General features: G+C 39.1%; 1 pseudogene; it reads left to right on the forward strand.

The window, feature by feature from the left end:
- Positions 1-866: 866 nt before the first annotated feature.
- LOC148026065 (protein neprosin-like) overlaps positions 867-27,465 on the forward strand; it is a 48,202-nt pseudogene continuing 21,603 nt past the window's right edge.

Raw genomic sequence — 27,465 nt, forward strand, 5'->3', positions numbered from 1 at the left:
ATATTGTAGGATTAGTGTTGACTTATTCCATTTTACAAGCATATGCCACATGTAAATCCATAGATTCATTTTTGTGCTCTGCAATTCCTTTTCGGATAACATCCTACGGGTGTTAACGACTTTTCGTCATGTGAATCATTACAAGAAGATATTGCCTAAAATGCGACATATGCTTATTCTTTCCATGTCCAGTCAAAAATGCACTTAACAATTTCATCCCTTTGCCCTAAGAAATAGGCGTTTAGACTCATTACTTTGAAAATGCACCAAAATAGCAACATGCAGCTAATCTCCTAAGACGGACAACTTTGGAAATGCAAACGATCCAATTGCATGACATGCACCAATCCTTATCTATCGTTCAAAGGGATAATTTATCAAAATGTACTTTTATCACTACCCATGAATTAACGATAAACATAAAATGCGTTCTCCCTATGGAATTAATAGTGTTTAAAGCATTTATTATACGTGGAAATAAATTCGTGGAACCTGGGCTTGTGGATCCCCGGTGATGTCCACGTGTAAGTTCGGGGAGGAACTTCCCACGGGTGCGCCTTGCGTCTTCTTGGGGGCCATCGTAGATGTGATTACGGACTCCGCGGATTCCCTCTAGCCTTTACTCTCGCTCTCCGGAGATGGCCTGGAGGTCGATACCTTTTCCTTGCGTAAGAGTTGGAGTTTTTCGAACCCGGTTTTAAAAGCGGGGAAGGGCATGTAGGAACAAGGCCTATATCCCTTATCCTTAGAAGCTTCTTAAAGAAGCTTCTGATGTTAAGAAGGACCGACATGGAAGGGCCCCAATGATTGGGAGAGAGGAAAAGGATTGAGGACGGGGGGGGGGGGGGGGGGGGGGGGGAAGAGTAATGAATGATAGTGCTGATGGCGAGGCTGGTCGTGCTGCAATGGCAGCCTGGTGGCAGGTTTGGCGGTGCTCTAACGACAGCGGCATTTTTCGAGGCGGCACGATGGTAGCGATGTCCTCTCTTCATTTCTCCAACACGTCATGCGAATCATTACAAGAAGATATTGCCTAAAATGTGACATATGCTTATTCTTTCCATGTCTAGTCAAAAATGCACTTAACAATTTCATCCCTTTGCCTTAAGAAATATGCGTTTAGACTCACTACTTTGGAAATGCACCAAAATAGCAACATGCAGCTAATCTCCTAAGACGGACAACTCTGGAAATGCAAACGATCCAATTGCATGACATGCACCAATCCTTATCTATCATTCAAAGGGATAATTTATCAAATGTACTTTTATCACTACCCATGAATTAACGATAAACAGAAAATGCATTCTCCCTATGGAATTAAGCGTGCTTAAAGTATTTATTATACGTGGAAATAAATTCGTGGAACCTGGGCTTGTCGATCCCCGGTGATGTCCACGTGTAAGTTCGGGGAGGAGTTTCCCGCGGATGCGCCTTGCATCTTCTTGGGGGCCATCGTAGACGTGATTACGGACTCCGCGGATTCCCTCTAGCCTTTACTCTCGCTCTCGGAAGACAGCTTCGAGGTTGATACCTTCTCCTTGCATAAGAGTTGGAGTTTTTCGAACCCAATTTTAAAATCAGGGAAGGGCACGTAGAAACAAGGCCTATATTCCTTATCCTTAGAAGCTTCTTAAAGAAGCTTCTGATGTTAAGCAGGACCAACATGGAAGGGCCCCAATGATTGGGAGAGAGGAAAAGGATTGATGACAGGGGGGGAGGGGGGGAGGAGAGTAATGAATAATAGTGCTGATGGCGAGGCTGGTCATGGCGGCGGTTGCAATGGCAGCTTGGCGGCAGGTTTGGCGGCGCTCTAACGACAACAGCATTTTTCCAGGCCACACGGAAGCAGCGATGTCCTCTCTTCGTTTCTCCAACAAGCAGCCTCCTCTCTCCCTTCATTTGATCTTCTCCACGGTTTGTCCACAGGGTGGGAGCCGTTCGTCTGATCCTTTCCTTCATATCCCCCACTAAGGGGTGTTTTTATAGCCTTGGGGGGGGAAAAGGAAAGCTCCACCACGTGGATTATGCATGGCTCCCCCCCTCATGCAACCCACACCACTCTACCTAGCTCATTCCTCCCCACACTCCCTCTCCTCCAGCCATGTATCGGCTGGGGGAAGGGATAATAATAAAAAAAATTGACTTAAATTTCATGATTATCCCAATTGCCCCTTCAAAAAGGGTGTTCTCCCACGGGTTTCTACGGTCTTCAACCCCAGCCTCAATTTCACAATGTAGAGGCCTCATTTTTGCACGTGCGGGGTATGGATTAGCCTACCGATAATTTCGATGTGGGAGATAATCTTGCACATGTTTTACGCGGCGTGCGAGGAGTCAAGTTCAACAATATTTTTGAACAGAAATATTACACCAAGATCCCATGCCAAATGAATCATATTGAACTAATGGAATTGAAGAAGAAACTATATGAATTGGAAAAGCAAGGCTTTATTTGGAAATAAAGTCTCCATTTGGAGCCCCAGTGTTGTTTGTCAAGAAGAAGTATGGTGGATTTAGATTGTGCATAGATTATAGGGCACTTAACAAGAGCACCATTCAAAAAACAACTTAATGTCCTTAGTCGAGGACTTGTTGGATAGACTCCATGGAGGAAAGTACTTTAGCTACATAGATCTTAGGTTAGAATACCATCAAATCAGTATAGTTCAATAAGATATCCCAAAAACTAGCTTTTTGTACTAGATATGGAAGCCTTGATTAGCTAGCCCTAGGATTTGGAGTTTGTAATGAACTAGAAAAATTTTGGGGATTAATGGATAGAGTATTGAAGCCATAGATAGATGTGTTTATCATTATATACATAGATGATATGTTAGTCTATGGAAGAACTTTAGAGGAGCACAACAAAATTTAAGGCTAGTATTCAAGAAGCAGAGGCAACAAAAACTATATGTAATGCCTATGAAATGTGAGTTTACAATGAAAAAACTAGGATTCCAAGCGCTCATCATAGGATATGAAGAAATCAAGGTAGACCTCAAAAAATTTGAAGCAATGAAGAAGTGAGAAATCCTTAAAACATTCCTAGAAGTTAGACAATTTATTGGATTCACTGTATTCTATCATAGGTTTATAAAGGTTTAGAGTATGTTCACTCCCCCTATCTCAATTAACCAAAGGAGAAGAAAATTTCACATGGGGGAGTGATCAACAAGTAGCCTTTGATGTGATGAAGGAGTATATGAGCAATACTCCCGTACTTAAAGTGCCAGTCTTCACTAAACCCTTCAAAATATCAACAAATGCATCCAATTATGGCATCTCAAGAGCGTTGATGCAAGATGGTCACATTATAGCCTATGAATCTAAGAATTCCACAAACATAGAAACTAGGTGGAGTACCCATGTGAAGGAAATGCTAGGAGTAATCCATTGCCTTTAAAAGTGAAAGCACTACGTAAAGGCAAATACATAGTTATCTTCATGGACAACACCTCTCTCAAATAGTTCTAGTCCCAGCCCAAGTTGTCTGCCAAAGAAGCCAAATAAATATATTTCTTGACAAAATTTGACATGGAAATTGGTGCACAGATCGGATGCTATATGCTCGTTAGTGAGCGTCGAAAGGTCCCCAAGAACAAAACAACTCTACTTTTGCACAAAAAACAAGAGAGAAAGCTTACACGACATGAAGCAAGAGACTAATTGGGTACAATCTCCCCCCATGCCTTCTATGAGCACTCCACAAAGCATGTATTTGATATATTATTCATCTCCAAGCTCAAAAAATAATCCAATTTACAATTAGCACGCTTTAGCTTTTGTATTTGCTTTTGTCCCACTAAAGAATTAAAGCTATTGGGCGCCCAAGGAGTCGGGCGGTACCCAAATACAATGTCCAATACAAATATTTAAATCGTGCGCCAATGTGCATACAAAAATAATAAATAAATGTCAAGCGCTTCAGTAAATAAGCGCATCAAAATAAATATTGGCACCATGCCTAAGATGCGCGCCCATAAAAAATGATAATAATTTGAATACACGCTATCGTCGTGAGTGCTTCCCAACCCCACCACTGCCTGCTCTACACATCAACTGAAGCATTCACATGAAAGGTGAGAAGGATGGAAGCTTGCACTTGAGAGCTATGGCGGGAGACCAAGATCAAGAAAGAGAGAGACAAGAAATGGGAACTCCAATAGTCACAATGTGTGACCAGGCCTTCCTTTATTCAAACTGTCATTAAAAGAAAAAAGAATAAAGTGATGATGACGGGCGCCCACCACTTGCAGTGTGCAGTGGTGGTGACTGTTAGTGTAGTAATACACGGGCGGCTAGGTGGAGGCGCCTTTTCCTCCAAAAACCTCCCACTTAAAGGTGAATCTGCCCTAGTGAAGAGTGAAAAGAAAAAGAAAAAGACAATACAACATGTACACATATACAATAGGATGAGGAAAGACGTCATCTCATCCCACACCCATCAACCTTACTAAGGAAGGCAAAGCACTCTATAGAGGCTTTTCATGAGCAGATCTGCAAGATTCTGATCAGTTGAGATCTTGACAAGATCAATAGACTTGTCCTCAACGACCCCACGTATGAAGTTATACCTCACCTCAATGTGTTTCGTCTTCGCATGGAAGACCGGATTCTTGGCTAACTGAATAACACTCATAGAATCCGAATGCAGTGTAGGGATAGCATCAATACCAAGGTCAACAACCAAATGACCCAACCAAATGGCCTCCTTGCAAGCCTCAGTGGCTACAACATACTCAGCCTCTATAGTAGAAAGAGCCGTGCATTTCTGCACCCTGGACATCCAAGAAACATCACCTCCAGCATAGGTGAATACATAGCCAGAAGTGGACTTCCTACTATCTGCATGTCCTGCATAATAGAGTCAGTGTACCCCATGACTCCTGTATCCTGCCTATCATAGCATATGCACATATCTGCAGTGCCCTTCAGGTACCTCATGATACCCTTCACCACATCCCAATGCTTCTTGCCAAGTGTAGCCATATAGCTTGCCACAACACCAACTGCAAATGCAATATCTAGACGAGTGGCTATCATGGCATACATAAGACTGCCCATTGCGGATGCATAGGGAATCTTGGCCATCTCGGTCCTCTGCTCATTTGTGTACGGAAAATCAACCTGTGATACCTTCACATAAGAAGGCAATGGACAGCCAATAGGCCATCTCGGTCCTCTGCTCATTTGTGTACGGACAATCAACCTGTGATACCTTCACATAAGAAGGCAATGCACAGCCAATAGGCTTTACGTCCTGCATGCGGAAGAGCTCAAGGACTTTATGTATGTACTCCCTCTGTGACAAGTAGAGGAGTCCCTAATGCCTGTCGTGTCTAATGCATATACCAAGTATGTGAGAGGCCTATCCCAGATCTTTCATCTCAAAGCTCTTCTTGAGCTGAGCCTTAAGAGCATCTAGCTCATCATGATCTTTCCCTGCCTATCAGCATATCATCCACATAGAGTACCAAAATCAATAAAGAACCATCACGGGCTTTCTTCGTGTAAAGACACGGATCCATAGCACTCTTGCTGTAGCCTTATGACTGCATAAAGGCATCAAACTTATGATACCACTCCCTAGGTGCCTACTTAAAGCCATAAAGACTTTTCTTCAATTTGCACACTAGGTGCTCCCTGCCAGGTTCTGCAAAGCCCTTAGGTTGCTCCATATAGATCTCATCATGCAAGTCCCCATGTAAGAAATCCGTCTTGACATCCATCTGGTATAAATCCAAGTCAAGCTGAGCAACCAAAGCCAAGACTAAGCACAGGATGATCATCTTAACCATAGGAGAAAAGACCTCATCAAAGTCCAAACCATGCTTCTGCTTAAAACCCTTTGCTACCAATCTAGCCTTGTATGCCAGCTTGGGGTATCCAGGGGTACTTTTAAACTTGTACACCCACTTGCATGGCAAAGCCTTCTTGCCCTCAGGCAAGGAAACCAAATCCCAAGTCTCATTCTTATGCAAGGAGTCTATCTCAGACTGCATAGCCCTCTCCTAGGAGCGATTGTCACCCCTGTGCATAGCCTCATCATAGGTGAAAGTCTCACAGCAGGCTCTGTTGCCTGCCTAGCTACCTGTCCAACACCCTGACCATGAGCATCTGCTGCAGCTATAGGCTGTCCAAGTGGCTGTGCTGCGGGAGGTCTCGGCTCCTCCTGAAATATGACCTTGCGGATCTCAACAACTCTCTTAGGATGCCTATGCATCTTGTCTTCATGGAAGACTACATCATGATGTGGATGACTTTCCGCACCTGCGGATCCCAGAGACGGTAACCCATCTCGCCCGCACCCCCATAACCAAGGAAAATGCATTTGACACTCTTAGGATCCAACTTACTTCTCTTGTCCCTAGGCACATGGCAAAATGCCTCACATCCAAAGACATGGAGATGCGCATAAGAGGGAGGTTTTCCACTCCATACCTCCTATGCAACCTAGAAATCCAAACCACTAGAAAGTGATCTATTTATGATATGCACAGCTGCACTAATTTCCTTAGCCCAAAAGCTCTATGGTAGGCCTGCATGGCTAAGCATACTACGTACACGCTCATAGATGGTTCTATTCATCCGCTTAGCCAAACCATTCTGGGGGACTGCTCAAAAGCACGTGAGACATACTCACCCCCATTATCTGTCCTTAGGCATTTGAGCCTATACCCAGACTGGCTCTCAACTAATGTAAGCCATCTCTGAAACTCAACCAAGACATCGGATTTCAGCTTAATGGGATAAGCCCAAACTTTCCGTGAAAAATCATCTATGAGCGTAACAAAATACTTTGCACTACCCATAGATTGACAAGGCATGGGCACATAGACATCTAAATGTACCAATGCCAAGGGATCACTCATGCGTGGCCTACCAGACTTCTTATGCATAGACCTAGTCTGCCTGCCATAAAGACAATGCTCACATGAATCAAAACATGCATAATCAAGGGGCCGTAAGTACTGCAAAACCAGAAAGCATTTTCATTCCCTTCAAAGACATATGGCCTAAATAGGCATTCCAAAGAGATACATGTGGGATAGAACCCACAGATAAAACATGATCAAGGGAGGAAGCGGATACAATCAAGGGATAGAGGCTGCCAGCCTTGGCATCTCTCTCCCGATCACAAGTCTGCCACGAGTGATCTTCCATGTAGAGTCTCCAAAAGATACATGATACCTGCATCATCAAGCTGTCCAACTGACAGGAGACTGCATGTCAAAGCAGGTACATGATGTACATCCTACATAAAAAAAATAATGTCAGAAGGAAACTGCAGCCTAACATCACCATGTTGAGATATCGAGCTCCACTCGTGATATGCCAGGGTGACCGTTGTGCATTTATGTCACCAACTTGTCAGTTTTGCAGATGCGGTTGGTACACCGCCCATGAATAATAGCTAGATGACAGTTATCCTTATCTACTTTAGTTCGTGGCTCAGTTAGTATGCCACCTTAGTTAGTTGAGTTTGGTTTGAGACCCATATATAGGGTTCTTCTATTTCTGTGTACTTGAGTTCTTTTTGGCTTACACAACTAAGAAGAGGAAAACTATTTTCAGCCTCCACGTGTGTTTGTATTCCCCCATTGTGCAAGCAAGAAAGCTACAAGTGAGACTCCTTCCTTCTCTCCCACAATCTTGACATGGTATCAGAGCCTTGTTCATGGTAAGGAGCTCAAGAAAGCAAACCAAGTTTGTGGTGTTCTGGTAAGAGGACCAATGTTGCTTTCATTTTTCTGTTTTGGAAGCAAGTCTCTGCAGGTAGCACAGCCGGAAAGTACAAGAGTGCATTGTCTCAGATTGAGATGCCCTTTGCAGTGTAGCAAGAGGGCAGTATATGCTGCGAGATAGGGCTTTAGCCCTTGGTTGCTCTGTTTTTTTTATTTGAGGCCATTTCGGGACCTGTTTTGGAGGCCGAAGTTTTCTGCACGCACTCAAGAAAAGGCCCCATTTTATGCTGTGCGACCACTGTTCTACAGGTCGGTGAAAAGTTACTGTAGAAATTGCATCGTATGCCTGTGGCAGAGACATTGGGAGTTACAGAATCATCCTTGTTGCATGTTGATGCAAAATCGTCACTAGGAAGTGACAGTGTGGTCAAATACCACTTTCTTCAGTTTTGCAGATTTGCCCTTGTGAGGCTGAAGCTGTGTTCTTTGCAGTGACAGAATTTTTTGCAGTGTTCTGTAATGGCGTCTGATTCTCTTTCACAGATTGTCACTGAAAAGCTTGACAAAAATAACTTTCAAGCATGGAAGTTCAGAATGACAAATTTCCTTATGGGAAAAGGATATTGGGAATTTGTTGCAGGAAATGAAAAAGAACCAATTCTTCCTGATGTTCCCAATCAACAGCAAATGCAGGCATTTAAAGCATGGCATGAGAGAGCTAGGAAAGTTATGTACTGGCTGTCTATCAGTATTTCAGACTCTATGATCGTGCATATTCAAGATGCAAGTACGCCAAAGGAGGCATGGGATACTTTGTCAAAAATGTATAGCACAAATACGCAAGCCAGGAAAATGCAGCTCAAGCAAGAGTTGCACAATATGCAAAGAGAAAGTATGAGCATCAATGACTACCACATGAAGGTGAAGAAGATTGCAGATGCACTTGCTTCCATTGGGTCACCAGTGGAAGATGATGATTTAGTTTCTGTGACCTTGAATGGTGTAGGAAAGGATTATGCACAGTTCCGAACATCCATTTCCGTCCGTGAAAGATTTCCTGATTTTGAGGAGTTGATTGCTCTTCTAATTTCTGAGGAGCAGAGAAATGGTGGTGCATCTTCTTCAGGAGGAACTTCAAAAGAAGTTGTCTTCTGCTCAAATGCTGGAAGAGGTAGAGGCAGAGGTAGAGAAGGCCGATCTGGAGGCCATGGTAGAAATCAGAATATGTAGCAAACTCAAGAAAACCAGTCCTATGGAGGAGGACGTGGTAACTCTAGAGGCAGGGGGAGCCAAAGAGGTCGTGGTGGATGGCAAAGAGGCCAAAATGCAAACAACAATGTTGAATGCTACTACTATGGTAAAATGGTTCATATGGCTAAAGACTGCTATAAAAAGCAGAATGACATCATGAATGGAAAATTGCAACAAGGAAATTATGCATCTTCTAGTAGATAGGGTGATGACAGAAATGAGCATTTGTTTATGGTGCAGCATATGAACAATTCTGTGAAAAGTGCAGAAGAAAGCAACGATGTGTGGTATGTTGACTCAGGTGCATCAAACCACATGACAGGTCATGCAGAATGGATGCATGATGCAAGGAAAATGGAAAAACCAGGATTTGTGGAGACTGGTGATGATACTGCACATCCTATTCTGCAGATTGGAAAAATTCCTTTGTCTATGCAGGATGGGAAAAAGAAATACCTGTCGGATGTATTTCATGTCCCGAATATCACCAAGAACCTAGTTTCTGTTGGTCAAATGGTTGAGCAGGGCTTGCGGGTTAGATTTAATTCTCATGGATGCTTTGTTGAGGATATGAAAAATAAAGGTCGCTTGATAGCAAAAGGAAATAAGAAGGGCATAATGTTTATGTTGGATGCAGACATGCCTGAATTGAGTGCAGCAATGTTTGCACATGGGACTAGTGTAGTTGCAGATATTGATATCTGGCATAAACGCATTGGTCATGTTATTGTACATCGACTTAAATCAATGCAAGGCCAAAATATTGTTGCAGGATTGCCTAAATTCAAGGTTGCAGAAATGCATAAGGTATGTGAAGCCTGTCAATTTGGAAAACAGGCAAGGAAACCATTTCCTGGACATATTTAAGAGAGTAAGAAGCCATTGGAATTAATCCACTCTGATGTGTGGACTACTAAAGCTGCATCTCTTGGAGGCTGTCATTATTTTGTCACTTTTATTGATGACTATAGCAGAAAAGTTTGGGTGTATTTTATGAAAAAGAAAAGTGAAGTTTTTGGGCATTTCAAAACTCTTAAAGCTATGGTTGAAAAAGAAATAGGCCTGCAAATAAAATGCCTAAGGTCAGATGGAGGGGGAGAGTACCTCTCAAATGAGTTTGCAAGGTTCTTGCAGGAGCATGACATAAAGCAGCAATATTCATGTAGTCATACCCCACAGCAAAATGGAATTGCAGAAAGAAAAAACATGCATATTGGAGAGGTATCTCGTGCCATGCTCAATGAAAAAGACCTGTCAGATTTTTACTGGGCTGAGGCAGTTGCTACAACTGTCTACATAGTGAACAGGACTCCCACTGCAGCAATACATGGCATGACTCCAGAGGAGAGGTATACTGGTAGGAAACCAGATATTTCTCATTTTAAAATTTTTGGTTGCATTGCCTATGTTCATGTGCCAGATGAGTTGAGATCCAAGTTGGATCCAAAAGCTGAGAAGTGCATCTTTATTGGTTACTCTCTGCAGCAAAAAGGGTATAGATGCTATAACCCTTCTACTCCTAAGTTTACAGTGAGCAGAGATGTTGTTTTTTATGAGATGAGTAGCTGGAATAAACTAGCAAATGTGATTGATAATGTAGATGCACAAAATGGTAATGCTACACAGAATTCACAACAGCAGTCACAAGATATTAATGGACCTGGAGCGTCCTCTAGCAGTGGTTCACATTCTTCACCATGGATAGGCAGATTGAGATAAGGAGAATCTTCTTAAAGCAATACAGATAGTGGTATGTAGGTATCATGGAAAGGAAAAGAGAAGGTAGATCAGCCCATGTTTGATGTGAATGCAGGTCACTCTTATGTGGATGGTGAATCGAGTGGCTCATAACAGAGCATTGATGATGAGTTGGGTATTCCTTCTATTGTTACACCTAGAGTAAGGAAGACCAGGGATGTTTTGAGAGCACCTGGGAGTGAACCTACTTTGCGCAGGTCTACCAGAGCTAGGTATCCTGTGGATAGGCTAAAATATGATGGATTTACAGCCATTTACTATGCATATATGGTCAAAGTGATACAGGAACCAGAACCCACTTCTTTTGAGCAAGCCATGGGAAAAGAAAAATGGGAGAAAGCCATAGATGAAGAAATGGATGCCTTGGAAGCAAATGCTACATGGGAATTGGTACCTTTGCCTAAAGATAAGAATGCAATTGGTTGTAAGTGGGTTTATAAGGTGAAGCACAATGCAGATGATTCTGTGAACAGATACAAGGCAAGATTAGTAGTCAAGGGGTGTGCACAAACATATGGCATTGATTATGAAGAAACATTCAGTCCGGTTGCAAGGATGGCAACCGTAAGAGCAGTCATTGCTATGGCTGCATCAAAGGGATGGTCTTTACATCAGATGGATGTAAAGAATGCCTTCTTGCATGGTGATTTGCAAGAAGAGGTCTATATGGAGTAGCCACCAAGTTATGTGCATGCTGTTCATCCTGAGTTTGTTTGCAGGTTGAAGAAAGCCTTGTATGGCTTGAAGCAAGCACCTAGAGCATGGTCTGACAAGATAGGACAATATCTTGTCACTATTGGCTTTCAGATTTCCAAGGTAGATTTCTCACTTTATGTGAGAAAAACAGAGAAAGGTATTATGCTACTTGTCATTTATGTTGATGATTTGATTATGACAGGTGACAATGATGAAGATATCCTTCATGTGAAAATGCTATTGAAGCAGAAGTTTGAGATGAAGGATTTGGGAGAGCTGCGTTATTTCTTAGGCATTGAGGTAATTAGATCACCAAGTGGGATACGGCTCTTGCAGAGGCAGTATGGATTGGACATGCTATCCAAATATGGGATGACAAGCTGTAAGCCTATTTCAGTTCCTTTGGAGCTGAATGTGAAGCTGAGTGCAGATGCAGGTGAGCTTCTTGAAGACCCTACTATGTACAGACGCATAGTAGGAAGTTTGATTTATATGACTATTACTAGGGCAGATTTGAGCTATGATGTTGGATTGGTAAGTCAGTTTATGCAGACTCCAAGGAAACTGCATTTGGATGCCGCTAGATGCATACTCAGGTATGTGAAGTCCACATTGCAGTATGGACTACTTTATGAGATTGGGGTTCAGATACAGTTGTATGGATACACTGATTGCTGATTGGGCTGGTAGTATTTCTGATAGACGATCTACCAGTGGATATGTGCTCTCTTTTGGGAGTGCTGTAGTCACTTGGAGCAGCAAGAAACAGCCTACAGTTGCCTTATCGAGCACAGAGGCTGAGTACAGGGGTGCAACAATGGCTGCATGTGAGGTAGCTTGGTTGCATAAGCTACTTTATGATATGCATCAGCCTACAGATGGGCCAGTTGTCATTTATTGTGACAATATGAGTAGTGTACACTTGGCAAATAACCCAATCTATCATGCTAGAACAAAGCACATTGAGGTGCATTATCACTATGTGCGGGAGCTTCTTGCTGGTTGCCTATATACACAAGAAGAAGATTCGGTGCAGGAGAAAGACCAAGCAACACAATTCCAATTTGCATTTCCCCAGACAAGAAGGCGAGCCTTTTCCTTATCTCAGGAATACCTTTGATCTTCCTACTCTGAAACCCCTTGCACGATTTTCATTGCAAGGGACCATGAAATGAAAATCATGTTCTTAGAGACGGCGCAAATTTTTGTGGATAGGTTCACAGCATAAGATAACTATTTAATTGTGGCTATGGAAATCTGTAGAGAAACATTGCATTCTTGCATATCGCATCGTGCTACTATCCTTTATTGAGGGACATGCAAATAGGGGATGTGAAAGGGACTCCATTATTGATGGAGGCGAGATTATGAAGGATATCTTCTTTGAGGGTTCGTAGCATAGAAGATCATAGAATCTCTTTGCAATTGAAGTTGTTGTGATCAGCTTGTTCCCCGCTGCGCACCAAAATGAGAGCAACCCTCCCATGAACATAACCAGCCACAAAACCAGGGACAAAGCACACAAAATCTATGTGTATGGCTCTGCCATTAATCTCAAAAACTGAAAAGAACCATAAATCTTCCACTTAATAATGAACAAATTCGTTATCTTCATCATCTTCATCATAGCTTCAACCATTATGCAAGAACAAAAGGGAAAAGAGGAATTTCTGCACAAAAGACAAAGGAGAGAGGAGAGAGAACAACTTTTTGCACCACCAAAAAGAGAATATGCGATTGGAAAGAGAGGGAAGGGAAAGAGGCACATAACCACTCGTGCACTCCACCCCACCTCTTCCCCAAAAAGCACACCGCTTCGTGTTTTTATTATTTCTTTGAAACTTTGATACATTTGATATTATAAGGCCTTTAGCCTTTAATTTTGAGTATTCCTACCCTTTACAAATGCATGCATGTAACACTTTTGTGTATATCATTTATTTATTATGGATGTGGATGTGGATGTGGATGTGGATGTGCCCCCCTCATGTAAGTGTGTATTTTAGTGATTTTGTAACAATGTAGTATTATTCTCTTGACAAAAAATAAAAATATGATGCATGCTTGGATTCTTTTGTGCCTTGTTTTTATGCTTCTTTTGAGTGACATCACTCTCTACATCTCTTCTAGCCTACTCCTGCATGACAAACAAGAGTCCATGCAAATTTGTGTCTATGTATGTGTTTGGGAGTTGCAGCATCAATTACCTATATTTGGTAACATATTCCCTCATCTTTCCTTGTGCTTACTTGACGTTTCTCCACTTATCCCTTACTTTGAAATTTTCCATCTTTGGGATGAAGTAATCCTTAAGCTCCTCCTATATAGTTCTTCCCATGAGAAGATGGTACGGCCTTGCTCTTACTCCAATAGGTACTAACTACCTATGTCTTCTTCCAAATAGATGGCTACCACTTCTCCCTTCCTCTCTTCAATGATCCTAGTATACTTTAAATACCTATCTACCTTTGCCATATACTTCTCCAAAATAAGCCCAATTCTTTCTCCCTTGTACTTGGTGGGTTGGGGCATCTTAAATATTTTACTCATCTCTTGAACTTCTCACTCTCCTCTCCTTCATTGGTTCCTTGTCTCTTGTCTTTCTTCTTGTCCTAGCCTATCCACCAATCTATCTATCTCCTCTTGTAGTTTGCATCTCTCCTCCTCTTGTTATTTTCTTATCCACTCCCTCTACCTTTGCTCTTCTTCAAATTTTATTTTCCTTTCCTTCTCTTCTCCCTTCATCTGCATACTTTTCCAAATTGAATCTAATAATCCTAACATGCCCTCTAACTACCTCTCTAACCTGCTACTTTCTCTTCTTGAGATTCTTTCCATTCATATCCTTGTCTCTTCTTTCTCTCTTCCACCACCACAAGTGGGATGGGCACATTCTCTCCACTGTTCTCCATGTTGTTGTGGGAAGCCGCACCTTAGCTCTATGTGTTGTGCCATAGGGGAGCAGTACCTCAACTTTGGGGTTGTTGCCACAAGGAAGCCAAGTTTTTCCTTTGGGTTGTAGGTGTGCCGTAGGGAAGCAGTGTCATGTCTTCATATATTAACTCATGCCACGGTCATTGCACCATGGGACGTTGTGCTATAGTGTCATGACGAAGGTTGACGTGATGTCGGCTATTGCGATGTAGGACGTCATGATGTGGGTCATCATAACATAAATTAGGGGCATTGGATCTTCTCTCCTGCTTTTGTGAGCACTCCTCAACTCTGAGCAAGAGTTGCTTTGATACCAACTGTTACACCTACACTCAATCACTCACCACGACACAGAAAGGTAACACGATATGTGAGAGTAAGGTATACTCTTGTTCTATTCAATCAAAGAAACAATATAGCATGGGCATATCCTAGGACTACACCCTCGTAATGTTGCACATATAAGGGTTCACCATTGGGTATAGGGAATCACACATGGAGTGGAAAACAAGTAGGGCTCAAAGGCACTACTACCCCCTATATGGTGTTTCTATAGGCAATGCCATGCTATACATATAAAGCCCCTATAAGGGGGAAGGAGAGGAGGGGGGGTGGGGGGGCACAGTGTAGAATATAGGTGTTTCAGTAGGCAACACCATGGTATACCTACAAAACCCCTATAAGGGGGGAGGGGATGCAATGTAGAATACACTCAGGAAGGGGCTTCTCCAAGTGGCTCCCCTTTTTACCCCCTTCTCCCTTAGCCTAAGGTTATTAACATTTTTTTTGTTTTTTTTTCTTTTTTATTTTCCTTTTTTTTTTAAACACCCCCATACACACATATATGCATGTATATATCTTTTTGTTATGAGATCATTTTACATCACTTAAAAATTTGAAATATTTTTTGAAATTTTATGAAAAGTATGTGATATTATGGAGGATAATTTTAGAAAAAATTTACATAAAAAGTAAAAAATATTTATAAATATATTAACTTTTTAATAATTTATTAAAAATTAAAAATAATTCTAGAAAATATAACATTGTATGAATTGTTTTTTAGATAATAAAATAGATTTTGAAATTAGTTTTTTGTATGCAAAATTTTAATTCAATTGATGGCATTATAAAATGCTTGGAAGGGGATCAATCCAATGCTTTATTTGGAAGGAAGCATTATACACATATTCAACTAATGGCCTGTATTCAATTCACTTCTTTGGCTCTCGAATAGGCTAACAAAATATCCTCCCAGTCTTGATTTAGTCTTTCATTTTTCAATCATTTTGTCGATGGCATGTTGTGTTGAAACATAACTCACTTTCCATAGCTTAATAGATACTAGTCCAAAACTTGGAGGTAAAGAGAGTGTCATGATCACAAATGATCCTTTTCAGGGGCCCATGTAGATGGAATATATCTTTGATGAAGATTCTTAAAATGTCAAATAATTTATGGGTTGACTTTACTTGAATACTATGAGCTGCTTTAATAAGCATATCCACTATTGCTAGGATATAATCATCCAAGTATAAAATCCATGTTAATGTATTTCCATTTCATCTAGGGTATATCAAGAGGGTGTAGTTTAGTAGAAAGATTGATTCTCAGCCTTGATCCTTTGATAGCTTAAATGTTGCATCACATTTTTAAAGGCATGTGCTTTCATTCTATCTTAGTAGTAGCTACTTCTAATTGCATTTAGGATTTTGGCATACCCTCGATGTCTAGCTACCGGGTTGTCATGAGCTTTCCACAAATTTTTATTTTTAACTTCCCAATTTTGGCACATAGAGCCTCTGTTGTTAATAGAGTATCCGAGTTTATAGGACGTAATCCTTGAATTTGGATTTTTCCTTTGGGTTTTTTCTTTCTAAGATGTAATATTTTTTATTTCTAGAGAATTTGGATCTTTAGGACCTTGAATACACTGCCTCTAGAATATGATTATTGGGCATTGAGGTGAGGCTTGTAATACTTTCATAGCTTGTAGGGTCTTCCATAATTAGAAGACTTAGGAAGGCCTTGCAACTAAGAGTATCATCTACAACATTTCCATTGCTAGGACGATACAAAATTTCAAAGTCAAAATCTTCTAAGACTTCAATCCACTTTCTTTATCTGATATTAAGTTTTGGTTGGGTGAAAATTTATTTTCAACTTTTGTATTCGATGGTGAGGGTGAATCTTTGATAATGGTGCCACAACTAAGGGCATGATTGATTGCTAAGAGTTCTAGACCATTCATAGCATAATTCTTCTCATAAGGTTTGAGCTTTTGAGAATAATATACTATGGATCTACCTCCTTAGAGAAGAACACATCCTACTACAATAATACTAGCATCAGCAATGATAAATTCAAATTCTTGAGAGAATTTCGGAAGGTTTAATATTGGGATGGTAGTGAGGCATTCCTTCATCTTTTGAAAGCTTTCATACTCCATAGGATCCATACTATCCTTGTATGCTTTTTAAGAAGTTCAATTTAAGAGAGTAGCAATAAGGGCATAGTCCTTGATGAAAATGCTTTCTAGGATCAACAAGATTTCCTTAGTTACTTAATACACTTAGGAGGCATAAATGAGTGAGTATCACCACAACCAATAAGGATTCCAAAAGGTTTACCTTGATACTCTATTGGCACTTGTAGGATAGTGAACTCGTGCTCAGCCTCTTGATGATTAATGGTTGCATGGATAGTTTCTCTTTCCATTTTCTCATAGAGGGGAGGATCCTCTCCCTCTTCTTGTCTAGCAATAAGAAAATAGGCGTGGCCACCCCTCGGGGAGAGTATAAAAATCTTAGGCATCACATGCATTCAAGAAGGCATGCTTTATATATGTCAATGTAACCTATTTTGTGAAATTTTCTTGACCCTTATGTGACATTTTAGAAACATTTATAAATCCCTTACTATGAATTTATTCTTTTTAAGTAAAAAATTTAATGGATCCTTGTGTAATAGATGAGTAATAGATACAAGATACTACAATATAGAATTGATCACAAAGCAACTCTCAAATATTCATAAAAATCACTTCGTAGTTCTAGTGTGACTATAAAATATCATTGTGATATATGACATCCAAAGGAAAATTTTAAATTTTATCAGTAAAATTAATATTTTAAAATAATTTCTAAATAGATACATTAGGTATATAGCTAGAGCATGTGATTCTTAATCTAGAGCTAGTTAACAAGGGCATTCGCATTAGTATCTTTGCTACTAGCATTGTCTAATGCTTGCAAGCTATAATGCATGATTACCATAAGGTTAGTTAGCCTAGAGTTAGTCTTGTAGGTATTTAATAAAAATATACAAAAACAAACATTTTGACCATCATATTACTATCTTTGGGTTCTCTTACATTGCAATATTGATGTTGATGTTTCCCTATTGTGGTGGTAGCAGGGTATATCATTATATCTTTTGTATCTAGTTCATCTCAAAATGTCCTCTTCGCCATTCCTACAAACTATAACAAAGGTATATATACTGAGTATATATATCACGCACACACACACAATCCTAGAGATGACAAGAGATAAGTGCTACTCAATTTGTAGTTCAAGGAATACAATGAATATAAGCTTTATTTTTTATTCGAGGAGGTAGGTGCATTAAAAGGAAAAACATGTTGTATTGCTATCTCCCATAAGTAAGTTCTAAAATAATCCACGTGATGATTCAATAAAAAATATGATTATATTGATTTTTGTATTTCTACAAATCTTATTTGGTGCTCCTTTATAAAGTAGATATAGCTATACAAAAAATGTGAATATGTAAAATCCATATGATGATTCGATTAAAAAATACGATTATTGATTTTTTGCATTTATACAAAACTTATTTCATATTCTTTCACAAAGTAGATATAGCTATATGAAAAAAGTGAATATACAAATTTTTTCTCCACTCCATAAGTATGTTCTACTCAGCACCTCAACATTTTCAAAGCTAGAGTCCATATTAGTTTCCACATGCATAGATGCATCACACTAACCCACCACTAGTCGTATTCCTAACATAGACATAAAAATATAAAACATTAACATCAAGGAAAATACCAAAAATCACTCTATAAGACTTTCTTCACTCAATTTATATAGTAAATACTATAGAAAAGAGAAAAATTAATGTTATTTTACCTATTCTCAATGGTCCTTTATGAATTCATTGAAGATCTTCCAATGATTTTCATCAAGCTCATATTTGTTATTGTTACAATCATATGTGAGGTTTACAAAGGCAATGACACTCAATATCTATCATATCAAAGCTTGTGATATCATATGTAAAACTCTGTGTTCCCTTTGATTTTTGATACCATCCAAGTTGAGCCTCTACTCTTGAGGGCCTATCTAGAAGGCTAAACCCACTCTTATGTTCCATATAGGTGCCACCTTGTGGGATTACCATTGAATTGACATACGAATGTTGACTTAGAAAGAAAACTATTATTATCAAGCTCCACTATTGGCTTTACTTCATATTCTTAATCATAACAAAGAATCTACTACGTATCTTATCTCACTTGTGGATACATCCTCTTCTAAATCCACTCCATCATTTTGAAAGAACTATAAATTTCTCATCTATATCAAAATCTTGAAAATTTGAACAGGCATAAGTGTTAAAAAAACCTTTGGACCAAGGCTCTAACCACCATTGCTTATCCTCTTTACCTTTTGGTTTCATTTATAAATGCTCACTAATGTGTTGAGCACTTTGTAATCCCCTTTTCAAGTCATCAATGATCTTCTCATCAGTTTAAACACATCTATAATAATCTAAATCTACTTCTTTCATAGTTTCTTTGAGGATTCAACTCTCTCCATATGTGTAAATTTCACATTATTCTCATTGCATTCAAAATAGGAAATCCTATTTAAGATTCCTATACTATGTAGCACGTCCATCAAATCATAGGTGCACTCTTGCCCAACCATGTTGCTGCAAACTTTGCTGATTGATAGATAAATGATGGGAAGTAGGACATCCTAGGCTTGCTTGGATGGCTTCTCACCTTGATTTTTATACTGTACAATAACTTTCCATCAACTGGGTCCTCAAGCATGGGATAATACTTTAGGATTTCTTGGTGGAATTTGACCTATCTCCCAGTTGTACTTGCATGCACACAAATTGCACATGTAAGTTTGATATATCCTTTGGGGATAGCACAAGTTGTCTTGTCACATTTGAAGACTCATCAACATCAATGGCATCTACATTCTCACCATTCCATGACCCCTTCTTTAGTAGTGCCATTAGTGACCCTTCATGTAGCTATCACCTTCTATCCTTGAGCCATACATTTTTGCACATCATCTTTAGTATTAGCAAGAGCATCATCTTCTTCCGTCCCAATTCTTCATCAATAGGCACATCACCCTTATCATCCATGGGTCCTTATCAACAACACTCATTTCTCTCCATTGAGACTACTTCTTCATTGTTTGTTCCTTGCATTCCATTTTTTTCTTTGATGTGAGTACCATGGAACTAGCACTCTTCTCACAAGGGGATAATATTAATAGTAAAAATGGAAGGCTAAAATCAAAGGAAAAAGTCAAGGAAAGTTAAAAACAATCAAAGCAAAATTGTAAGAGAATCAAAGTATAAGTGATGGAATTATTTTTGGAAGGATATCAGTTTTGAAGTTAAAGTGTATTATCATTGTAAGTGTATTATTATCAAAGCACAAGTGTAAGAGAATCAAAGTGCAAGTGTTGGAATTATTTTTGGAAGGATATCATTTTTGAAGTTGAAGTGTAATATTATTGGGTACTTATGTTATTTTTGGTACTTGATGGACACATGATATTAATTGTTGTATTATTTTGCGAGAGCCAAGCTCACTACAATTGGGCACCACATGCTCAAAAATGGGACATTAGGTACATTCCTATTGTTCTAGGAGCTTTGAGCATGAAACATAATGGCTATCTCTTACCTAGCCTATTTCACAATAGGAATGCTACAATCCGTTTGTAGTGAGCATGCATATACATTGTAAACTCCATAATCCATAGTACACTCCCTTTGTTCTTGAACCCTCTACTACAACCTTTGCATGCAAGAAATGAGCATGGACATAGGCATGAGAGAGTAGTAGAGAAAATGAAGGAGGCTTTACTACTTGGTTCCTCACCCTTACACTCTCCTACTTGGTCCCTCACCCTTACACTCTTCCACTTGGTCCCTCACCCTTACACTCTCCCTCTTTTACTCTCAATCTCACCCCCTCTCTCTCACTCCTTCTCACAATGACCACTAATAAGGTTGCACATACATGAATAGCTTGTTTTATTCAAACTCATCCTTTAAGTACATATTTTTTAAGGGTTAAGGTTTCCCCATCCCCTTTGGGCATCCAACACCTTTATTGGCCTTCTGATCAATCATTTCTTTTATATGAACTTGGTTAGTTACTCATGAATAATGTTGCACATTCTTGTATTCTGGCATCTTTTAATCATGAGTATAACTTGCATGGGAGCAAGCCCATCACTTGTAATTATAATTTTTTTCATTTAGGTCTTCTTCTTCCCTTCCTTTTTTCTTGCCAATTGTGTTAACATTTTCCCCTCTTCTAGTTGAGTGCTAGTCCCATCGCACACATCTAGAGGCAACTAAGCGGTGGCTAGTAAGAGGTGCATGGATCGAGAGGTCTTGGTAAAGAAGAGACATGAGTACATGGTTTGGGATTGCACTAGTTGCATCAAAGAGTAGATTGATGGTGGTTGTTAATGGATGAGGGTAGGTTACTTGTGGGTGATAGATGTCAGTGGGTCCTTCTTATCTCTACTATACTTGTCATATTATTGTGCTCTCCCTAATGGGATGTCTACTACATGTGCATTGTAGTGATATGCATGTGTTGTGTGAAATTGGAAGATGGGTCAAGCTCAAAATAAACTAGGAATTTTACCCCACACTTAAAGACCCACTTGGTGAAAGAGTATGGTGTGACATTTTTCTTAGGGTGATGGGTTATCCAAGGAATCTTATAATCTATTTTCCTTGATGCATCCATACTTGTGATGTGGAGAGGGTTTAAGGGGTTTCTCTAAATACAATGAATGTGCCAATTATTTTTATTAACCTTTTTAAAAAAGTACATAACTAACTAAGCACCAAAATTAATAAACCACTTATATATTTTACTAGCCACCATGTCCTCTAGAAACAAGTTGATATAATACATTGGTAATGATAGAGCTCAGAGGTGAAGATGAACCATAGCCACTCGGTCAATTCCAACATTGATGTCAAAGAGGAGCACGCATAATCTGTCTTCATATGAGGTTATTGATTCCTGGAGGAGTTTGACCAGAAGGTACAAGTAGTTATAGGTAGTGAATGAAGGAGGGGTTTGGGAAATTGGCAAACTCTCTTGCAAAATATATGGAGGGGATTAGGTCAACATGTTAGAATAGGTATGTCATATCAACATGGGTTGCTCTAATGTTAGGAATCTTTGGAAAATTATATCTCCCATGTTTTTTTTTCTAATAATCTCAATCATGTCTTCTTGGATAGGGATAGAAGAGTAGGTATGCCCACTCCTCCTTTTGGGATAATAGATGAAAGTTTCTCATACCATTCTATTGCCTTCCAAGAGAGGATATTGCCATTCTAAAAGTCTTGGCCACACCTCCCTAGGCTTCAGTTTCAAATACCCCTTGCTTCCTTAGATCTTGCAAGACTTATAATATGCTTCAATATAAGTCTTGCAAGATCTAAGGGGTCAAGCCACTTTGCAAAAATATTTTCAGCTATTCGTATGAGTAGCCACACAGTGTGCAAGGGAAGTGGCTTTATGAATTAGCTCTCATCATTCACTTTAAAGTTAAACATCACTGTAGAATTGGCATCTTGCCTCTCTTTATACTTTCGCACCATCTGTGGTGTAGGATTTTATTCCTTTTCCAATTGTAAGAGCTCAAGAAGAAGGGGATATTCAATCACTTCTTGTGGCTGAGTTTGTAGGGTCTAGATCATGGCAATTTTTGTTCTAGTTCTCCTCTTTAGATGTTGGCTAATCCTTCAACTCCTATGCATCAAATTTTGGTAAATTAGGTAGATCCATGGAGGATATCCTAATTATAGGTGGATGCAGGACAATGGGACAGGTTGGATGGGGTTGCTTGGGTTATATTAATCCTACTGCCTTGAGCTCATGCTCTTGATAACTCTTTTGTGTTAATTGCCAAATTAGGTCTTCTTGGATGGTTCCCTTATTTAGTTGATCCCTTGGATCTAAATATCCCCATTGAACACAGTAAATGGTACTCTTTGGTTGTAATAGGGAAGAAGAAAAATAATCAAATCCTCTTGTGTGTGGATATCAAGGAGTTGAACAACTAGATCATGAAGCACTACTTACCCTTTGCCCTTTATCAACAATTAGATCCTAGATCAACTAGTAGGCCGAGAGATATATTATTTCATGGATTTTTTTGCAAGCTACAATCAAATGGCCATAGCTGAGGATGACAAGCCTAAAATGACATTTATCACTATCTTTGGTACCTTTTACATACCATGTTATGGCTTTTGGCTTATGCGATGTCCTTGGGTCTCGGCAAAGGACAGCTAGTAAGACATTCATTGATATTTTACTTGAAGAACTCAAGGAATTTATAAAAGATTTGGGGGTTGCTAGATTCCAAGATAGACAGTGTATTATTCCATATAAATGTTTTAAGTGTTGTGCAAGTACTGAATCATGTTAAATCCTCAAAAGTTTGTAGTCAGGGTTCCCTATGGCTTCTTGTTGATCCATGTTGTGAGTGTAGCTAGTATTGCTATTGATCCTGAGAAAGTAGGAGCCATTGTGAACATGAGCCCAGCCACGAGCCCTAGGGAGATTCATAATTTATCTCATATGTGGGCTATTATCATCATTTTATTAACATGTTGGCTAAGCATTCTTTGCCTTTGACAAACCTCTTGTATCATAGCCATGTGATTGAATGGACTGAAGCCTATTAGGTAGCATTTGAGAATGTTAAGTTTGAACTTTCTAAAACACCAATCCTTAAGGCTCCTCAAAGAGATTAAGTTTTCTATATCTTTATAGTTGCAACTATGCACAATATTAGTTAGCTAACTATCCCAAATTTGAGAAGCACAAGTTTATCATCCGATTACTTTTGCTAGCAAAATATTAGACATTTTGAAGATATTTTATATCTATTTAGAAAATTTATATTTTGGTATGGTATGGTATTTGCCACCAATAAATTTAAACATTACATTCTTTATGAGAAGGTAATGTTCTTCACAAAGCTTGAGAGACTATACTTATTATTGAATAAGCTTCAAATCCTAGATTGTTTGGCTAAGTGGTTAATATCTTTATAGGAGTTTGACTATGAGATTTGGAGTAATTCACCAAAATTACAACGAATTGTTGAATGCTTAGTGAATATTGGTGAGCCTAAGGAAGAGTGGACTAAGATTAGTGATTACAAAGAGTTATATAAGATTGATATTGTCTCAATTCCACCATGGTATGCATCTATTCCACACTATCTATCGATAGACAAGTTAGTAGAAGCTCTTTCTAAATCTAAGAAGAGGAGGATTAAACAACAAGCATTTCACTTTTCCATTATAGCTAGTATCTTATACAAAAGGGGAGTGGATGAGATGCATTGTTGTTGTGTGGTGCTTGATGAGATACCATTTATTTTAGAGGAATGCCATGATTCAACATGTGGAGGTCATTTTGCTAGACAACTTACTGCGCAAAAGGATTTACATGTTGGATATTGGTGGCTGATAGTTTTTCAGGATGATTTTGAATATGTTAAGCATTGTGATATTTATTAGAGATATGATGTTAGGACAAATCGTAAGAGGCTGATAAACCCCATTCTAGTGACCTTTCCCTTTGAAAAGTGGGGTATTGATTTTGTTGGATCTGTGCATCCTTAATCTACCACATGGAAGCATCATATCATTATGGAAACATACTACTTTACGAAGTGGTTCGAAGCTCATTCTACAATGAAGGATAATGACAAGGAGATGGCTAGTTTCATTTTAGAGAAATTTATTTATTGTTTTGGTCCACCTAAAGAGCTTGTGTTAGACAATGGGACACATTTCTTAAATAAAGTATTTGAGGCTTTGATGGAAGCTCTAAATATTAAACACAATATGAGTACACCTTATAACCCCAAGAAAATGGGCAAGTAGAGAGTTGAGCTAAGAAGTGTAAATTTTCCAAGGATCAATTAGTCCTATATTATGATGCCCGTCATGAGCTATTCCCAAGAGAGTTAGAACCCAACTGGGATGGCCCTTATGAGATTCTGTGTATAAGAAAGAATGAATGTACAATCCTTTTAGCTAATTTGCAAGGGATAAAGTGAACCTCAATAAGATGAAGCCCTACTATGTTTATGGGTTGACATTGGACTTGGTGCCTTTGTAGGTCTTCCAGGATCTAGCTCAAACTTATAGAGTGTACCAAGACTATTGGATGGAAAAAGTTATTCCTTATCTTGAGCATCCATATCTAGAGTAGCGTTATTACCAAGACAAAGTTCTGGAGTAAGAGTTATCACATTATTAAGTGGCAAGATAAATCTTTCATGTGGGACACTTGAGTCTATTAACATCATTACCACCAAGTTCTACTCTACATTTTCATTAAGTTTACTGAAAAAGAAGGGATCGTATATATTTTATACCCACTCTCTATATTAGATTTGATGATCATAAGTATGACTAGATTAATCGTTATGAAAGATTACATTAAAGAATCCTTGATTTATACATTATATGTTGAAGGAGCTTCTTGATGACATGCAAAACATGTGAGTGTAGGGATTGTTACTAATGAACCCCATCATTAAGTGGTTTCAAAATGGGAGTGTATTTAGGCACTTATTTTACCAATAAGATGGAAAAATACAAGGCATTGCTTATTGGGCTCAATCTAGCTAGATATGGTGGTACTTGTCGGTTATTAGTGAAAGGCGACTCACACTTGGTGATCAATCAGTTGAGTGGGACCTATATTGTCAAGGATTCCATTCTATGAATGTACCATCATGTAGCCTTAGATAGACTTGAGATATTTGAGGCAGTGACTTGCCAATCCAATCTTTGTTAGTGTAATCACTTTGCAGACTCTTTGGCTAATTATGACTTTGTTGAAGTTATCTTTGTCAACTATGGTTTGTAGGGGTTTCTACAAGTGTTTACTAATATCATCCTAGGGCTACTATGTAGACATTGTCCGATATGTCCTGCTTTGGTTGTTGATGGTTAGTGTAGGTATGAGCCACGTTTTGCAATCAATCATCTTTCTATTCTTTCATGAATGCATCAGATCACTCGATGGCGTATTTGTCAGATACCCCTTGGCATTTATGCAAGAGGGTTAGCTAACAGTTTGATGCATTTAGTATAGGGCCTGAGTGGCCCATCCCTTGGTCTAGGTTATGTGCATCAGTAAGCCTGATGCGGGGACCAAGGGTTTGCTTTCAATAGTAGATTCCTTAATAATGTGCTTTATTGTTATATTTCATTAGGCAAAGAGGGCCATTTCATTTTCTTTCTTCATGTGGATGCTTCTAACATGTTAGCTCAGGGGGTTCACTATATGCATATCCTCTACATCACATGTGTCTAAGGCCTATTTATAAATATATTTATTTGTGAATTTTCATTGAATAAAACATAACCCTTTTCTATTCAATCTATGAATAATACCTTTACATTATACCCTTATGTATCTAAAAAATACAAAAAATGGTATTTTAAAAATACTTTATTTTGAATCCATGTGATGCACAAAAATATTCATGAGTGACCTTCCTAAGGCTATTAGTTAGTACTGTTTTACAAGAAATTTTATTTGTTGGAAGGTGGGTTGTGTGTCAATGTGGATCCTTATTCAATACCAGGTGTCTCTATCACCTTATCCCTTGTTGGTTATTGATTTTTGTTTCATGAGGCATGGGTTGGGATCAGTTCAATATGTCTTTCCATGGATTTAAGGCCAAGAATTGGGCTAAGGTTTAAGTGTCCTTGCCAAGCGAGATGCCTTGCTTGCTAGGTTCTTTCTTGATAGTATTGATAAGATGAATTTGGATGTCAAATATATCATCTTGATAGTCAATAGGGGGCTACCTATCTTTAATAGTGTGGGTAGCCTAGTAGGAGTGTTTAGTTTGATTCTCCATTATGATAAAGCCTCCTAGTGAGTGAGGGGTTGGACTTTGAGTGTGGCCTATGGGATGTTTTTTGTTTTAAGTTCAATTACATGGCAAAAGAAAAGAGAATCCCTAGAAGATACGTGTCACCTTGTGAGGGCTTGATAAGTCCCTAGGTTTGAGTCACTAATGCCGCCCTGACCTTCTTGGGATGAGACCTAACCATGGGGTTATAAGGGGGAAAAAAAGAAGAGAAAATGAGAAATTTTCGGTGTAGCCTTGTGAGGTTTTGATAGGTTCTTGGGTTTGCCAAGGCCAATGCCTTGATCTCCTAGGGACACTATAGTACAAAATGGCTGACATGCCAATTCCATTAAAGAAAAGGGGAAGAAAAAGAAAATATACACAATGTCGGAATGATGAAATTTTTTCTAAAAGAGAAAATGGGATTAGTGTTTTATCTTTATCATTGGTGGGTCTTAAGTGGTAGGGAGTCAGAATGGGATTCTTGCTTATATTGGTGAGCCTTATGCGGCATTGGGTTGTTCCCGAGGTGGCTCTCTGACTAAGTTGGGTTAGATGGTAGAGCAAGTTATTGAGTATCATTTTCTTGGGGGGATTCTCATCTCTTAGTCATTTCTTTGGCCATAGCATCCATGGCTATGGGGTTAAGCATTTAAGTTTTTCTATATTATATTTCTTTATTTTTTCTTATGTCAATTGTACTTTTATATGTTGTGTTTTCTTAGCAGGATTTATTTGTGAATCCGATAAGCTGAGTCACTTTATCCCATGGTTGCCAATGAGAGGTAGATTTAAAGGTGTGCTTTTCAAGAATTTGAATAATTTTAGGTGGATTTGCAAGGCATTTGTGAGCAAAAATGAAGAGTTTAGGCTCCAAAGTGGTCCATAGTGCAATGCGCTCAAGGCACAACAAACAGATCATTTTG

This window comes from Lygodium microphyllum, chromosome 14 (assembly GCF_053477565.2).
Source record: "Lygodium microphyllum isolate KBCC chromosome 14, Lygodium_microphyllum_v1.1.10, whole genome shotgun sequence".
Taxonomy (NCBI): Eukaryota; Viridiplantae; Streptophyta; class Polypodiopsida; order Schizaeales; family Lygodiaceae; genus Lygodium; species Lygodium microphyllum.